The 5,583-nt window shown below is 39.6% G+C and overlaps 1 non-coding gene across 1 annotated transcript; it reads left to right on the top strand.

Annotated features, from left to right (window-relative positions):
- Positions 1 to 1,119: 1,119 nt before the first annotated feature.
- On the top strand, positions 1,120 to 1,245 carry LOC116089597. Its single transcript, XR_004118381.1, has one exon. It is a non-coding gene; the product is annotated as a small nucleolar RNA SNORA18 (small nucleolar RNA).
- Positions 1,246 to 5,583: the final 4,338 nt, after the last annotated feature.

The following is a 5,583-nucleotide window of genomic DNA, read 5'->3' as shown; positions in this document are numbered from 1 at the left end:
TAAGTATACAGCTAATATGTTTGGAGTTATTTAAAATTTATATTGAGAAAAATGTATTTTCACTATTTGTGGGGAGCCCCAGCTGCCACCCTAGATATATATTGAACATCTGGTCTCCGGCCAGAGCAGAGAGCATTGAGATAAACAAGCCTTAGTTGGAAAAGCTGTGTGCCTCTAGTTTGTAATACAAGCTGGCATGATTTCCTGCAGCCTATTGTCCTTTGCCACATAGCTGATGCTGATTGGGACCAGGGAAAGTATTTAACCCACAAGGGCTGGGGGCTGAAAATTATTAGGAGTAAGTATGTAGGGAATAGAAGTAGATATAGAAGTAAGATGTAAAGATAGTAAGTATGAGAGTAGAGTAGTGAGTAAGTATGAATAGATAATAAGTATGTAGATTTAGGAGTAAGTATGTAGAATTAGGGCTGGTGATGGGTTAGGAGATAGAAGTAAGATGTAAGAATAGAATTAGGAATAAGTATGTAAGGATAGAAGTAAGATGTAGGAATAGAACTAAGAATAGGAGTAAGTAGAAATAGTAATAAGTAAGATGTAAGAAGCAAGATGTAACTAATAAAATGTAAGTAGAAATAAGTAAGATGTAACAAGCAAGATTACAAGGATCCTAATAAAACTGCATGGGGAAGAGCTCGGTGTTTGCCTCCTTACTTCCACTGGACGGGAAAGGCGGCCGACAACTATTGCTGTAGACGAGCATCTACATAAGACTGTTAAATCGATTGTTGTTTTATATCAAACAACTTTTATAATACTTATTTTTATTTTTATAATATTTTATAAATTTTAAGGAATATGACAAAAAATATATTATAGGTATTGAAGGGGGGTCTATGGGAGGAGTGGTGGTACAAAAGGGGAACAAGAATGTGATTCAATTCTATTTAATTAAAATATGTTTTTAAATGTTAACAAAAAAACAAAAAGAAAATGAAAAAAAGTGAATAAACTCAGCTACATAGGAGACAAAGAAAATTTAGATTGGCACAAAACTGTTGGAAATTAGGATCTCAGTAATTGATCCTAATTTCTGGTAATTAAGTAAATACACCAGGGAACACCAATAGACTGTCAAGCAGATTAAAGATTATCAGATGCATTGAGGTCTACCTCGATGGGGCTTCTCCAGTAGCCACACAGTGGAAATGCCTCACATGGTGACTTGTGGTTTTGCTTGACTCAGAACTGTTTAGTGGGTCTGTCAGCTGGAACTGCAAGACAGCTTTAAAAAAATGAAGAGATTAGCACATGGAAGACAAATTCAAGGATATACTACATTCTGACATCAATAAGTAAATGAGCCTAGCCATGACTTAGAGAAACTATACGGAAACTATACGATGAGATTAAAATACCAAAGCTATAGATAGAAGAAGGAGCTGAGAGGAAGGCAAGGCCCAAGGCTGGGAGATAGCTCCTTTGTATGCAGAACCTGAGCTCAGACCCCTGGCACTCATGTTAAAGCCAACATAGCTACAGGTGCCTGGAACCCCAGTTATTTTTGTAGAGAGAAAGACAGAGAAAAGCTGATCCTGGGAGCTCATAGCTACCCTGGAGCTTCAGAGTCAGAGACTCATCTTAAGATAATAAAGAGGAGGCTTGGCCTCCACATGTACACCCCTGTACACAAGTGCATATCTGTACTTGGGTACCCATGGGCACAGCTACACAAAGGCACAGAGAATCCCTTCAAAGAAACGATGGGGGAGGGTGGTCTCCCATCTCTGTGCAAAGAATGGGGAAGAGGCACTTAGAACCCCACAATGACACAATCAGAAAGAACCTCTCCATGATACAATCAAGATGTCAAAACCACAGAGTCTGAAGAGATGGCTCACAGTTAAGAAGCAGTGGCTATTCTTACAAAGGACCCAAGTTTGGTTTCCAACAGCCACGTCAGGTGGCTCACAACCTCATAACTCCAGCTCCAGAAGACTTGACACTCTTCTTGGCACCCACACACATACACATACATTCTTTAAGATATCTTCTAAAAATACAAAGTAAGATGGCCTGGTGTGGTGGTCTACACCTTTAATGCCAGCCTTGGTAGGCAGGAGGATCTCTGAGTTCAAGGCCACCCTGGTATACACACATACATACATACATACATACATACATACATACATACATACACACACACACACACACACACATACATACATACATACATACATACATACATTGAAGTGATCTAAAGGGAGGAGAAGGAGAGGAGAACAAGCAAGGGTAATAATATATGTATCATGAAAGCAGAAGAGGGCTATTTGTGGAGGGCCCAATATGAGCGGCAGAGGGGGGTGGGGGAATGAATAACAGCAAATTAAAAAAAAAATTGTGTGGTAGGTAGTAATGCTAATGTCACAAAGAAACCTAGATCCTTGTTGCTAAACCACATAGCACTCATGTTAAAGCCAGCATAGCCACAGGTGCCTGGAACCCCAGTTATTTTTGCAGAGGGAAAGACAGAGAAAAGCTGATTTAATATTTAATATTAATAATAATATTAAAAATTATTCTCCCTAAATAAAATTGAATCTAAAGGAGGGAGAATACATGTTGCTTAATTATTCATCTAAAAAGTGTGTTGAGGGCTAGAAAGAAGGCTCAGTGGGTTAGAGGACTAGCTGCTCCGGCAGAAGAACCATGTGACTCAAAACTGTCTGTAACCCAGGTCCATAGTTCCAATGCTCTCTTTTGTCCTCCATGGGCGCACACACACACACACACACAGAGTGCACATATGCATGCAAAACACTCATAATAAAGTCTTAAAGCATCTTTAAATGGTATGTTAATAAAAACAAAAAAAAAATGTGTTCACATTAAGTAGGCAATTGTCAGTGGATTTCTGTAGCCACTGTAAGGCTTCCCTCTGGCTGGGATCACCCTGGGGGAAATAAAAGAAGTGGAGAGATTTTTGAGTGGCTCTGGGAGGCCACAAATGTGGCTATTGGAGCAATGCACATTCGGTCATAGTGTGCTTCTATTCATTGCAGCCCTGGCCTGCGACCTCAGAACAAAACAACAGAACCATGGTGCTTTTGAATCACAAGGCAACACCTTTGAGAATGTCTGCACTCTTCAAGTGTCGCCACGATGCTCGGTGGCCTGGGCACGCAAGGCATGGAACTGCTGTTAAGGAGCAAATGTCTTTTTCACTTAATTTGAAACATCAAATCTGTCAATATTCTCCATACTACTTATACAGCATTTTTGAATAATGCCTTTAATGTACAAAAACAGTTCTGCACAGGGACCCTGGGACTAGCCAAGGTGACATATGGTAAAAGCAGGTTGCAAAAGTCTCCAGTTATTTTTAGCTTTTTGTCACGCCCTCTCATGCATGTGTGCCTTTTTACAGTCTATGTTCTTGTTTGTCTTCCTGAACATGTGAACCGAATGTGTTTAGAAGAAGAAGCCTACCCAGAACTAAAGTGTTCCTGTACACAGACCACACTGGGGGAAAAGTTCATTTATATCATTAGTGCTTGGCAAGAAATCTCCTCCTCTATTCTGTGATGCTTGTTCAAATAAAAATTTAACGAGAAGGTAACTATGTAAAAATGGATTAAAAATAAAACACTGAGCCAGCAAGAGCCACTGGTAAAAGACATTTGCTGCCAGCACTCCTGCATGCTGAGGTTACTGCCTGGGGCTGCTACATCATTTTATATTAAGGGAACTAACCTTTCCCTTATTAATTTCCCTGATTAATTTGAAGTCTGGTGTGTGTGTGTGTGTGGTGTGAACAGTCATCCTACTGAATTATTTTAAATGGTGGTAATAGTTCTAAATTATTTCATGTTGCTTTTTTAAATAGACTTTGATGTCCACAATCATTTGTCTAATCGAATACCCATTAATTTCTATTCTTTTTCTACTGCATTTGTTAGGATGCTAGGAATCTTATAGTAATGGCCCTCTTTTCTTGCATTTGTCTAAAATGGTTTTGGTGGTGGTTGTGTTTGGAGGAAGTTTTTATCTAGTGTATAAAATCTAAGTCACTTTACACTTTAAAATTATTTAGTAATCTGCATAAATCCTATTATATCAAAATGTATAGTTTTAATTGACAGCTGTATTTTATGTGAAAAATGACTTTGCCTTATTCAACTTATATTACTTTGGTTTGGCTCAGTTTGTTTGCTATTTTAAAAACTCATGAGGGCATTAAAAATGTAAACCAAAAGATCAGTGGAACATGGTGGCATGTGGCTGAAGCCGGAGAATCGGGAGTTTGCAGTTTTAATAGCAAAGCCAGAATACTTTGACAGTCTTTTTCTTTCTTTTACTTTTATATTTTATGTTTATGAATATTTTGCCTGTATGGATGGATGTGCAGTACATTCATGCCTGGTGCCTGTGGGGGTCAAAAGAAAGTGTCTAATCCTTCGGGATTAAAGTTACAGATGGTTGTAGGCAGCCATGTGGGTGCTGGAAATGCAACCTGGGTCCTCTGTAAGGACCTAACTGGCCATGTCTGCTCATTGAGTTCATGGTGTGTTTCAAGGAACACTGGGTCTTGTACCTACTGGAGCAAAATATTGTGACTGCAGGGTTTTGGTTTCACTCTGTGTTTTCTTTGATTTTAGAGGCTAGTCAGTCCTCCTGGGACACAGTTTGACCTCAAACTCCTGATTCTCTTGCTTCAGCCACATGCCACCATGTTCCACTGATCTTTTGATTTACATTTTTAATGCCCTCATGAGTTTTTAAAATAAGTTGCGATTCCCTCAAATATACCCTATTTTGTTTTGTTGATATCACATTTTGATTGAGTACCATAAAATTGAGTACATGATGGTGATATTTTCTTTAATGTGTCTTTTAAACATTTCACCTTGGAATTATTTCTGACATAAAAATGCAAAAACAGCATAAAATATTTGTACATATATCACTTATCTTCATTGATATTAGTAAATATTAGTATCTGATGTCAATCTACTCACACTGATACCTAGTGTCATCACCTACTGTAGCCGCCTGCAGCCACACACACGAATGGGTCTTCTGGAATGGGATTCAGGGCCTGAAAAAATTAAAGGTACCAGAAATGTGGGACAGGGGTTGAAAAAATGAGACTGACACATGGTGTGCTTTCAGTCCGCCATCATTAATGAATTCTCCTTGTTAGAAGCAGGTAGTTAGGTAAAGCAAAACCCCTCCCCCAAGTCTGTCAGCAATTTGGCCCAATCAGCAGCTTCATCTTAGGTCTCTGGAGGCAGGACTTCTGGCATAACAGGAACTTGTAGAGAGGCGTGGCTATTAGCAGGAAGTGGGCAGAGAGGCGTGGCTATATGTGGCACGGCAGGGGTCTGACAGAGTCGGCCCTCAGCTGTAGGAGGGTCACAACCCACCATCAGAATGTTGTTTACATAATGGAAGGAGGAGGGTGGTGGTGAGATCCACCTAAGCGCATGCTCTTCCCTCAGCCTATATTCCAACCTCTACTTACTATTTTAAGTCAAATGATTTTTTAATGCTAACCTTAGTTAGTAACTGTGATGGTTTGTATGTGCTTGGCCCAGGGAGTGGCACTGTTGGGAGGTGTGGCCT

This window comes from Mastomys coucha, unplaced genomic scaffold (genome assembly GCF_008632895.1).
Source record: "Mastomys coucha isolate ucsf_1 unplaced genomic scaffold, UCSF_Mcou_1 pScaffold14, whole genome shotgun sequence".
NCBI classification, from domain to species: domain Eukaryota; kingdom Metazoa; phylum Chordata; class Mammalia; order Rodentia; family Muridae; genus Mastomys; species Mastomys coucha.
This window is presented reverse-complemented; position numbering and strand designations above follow the sequence as displayed.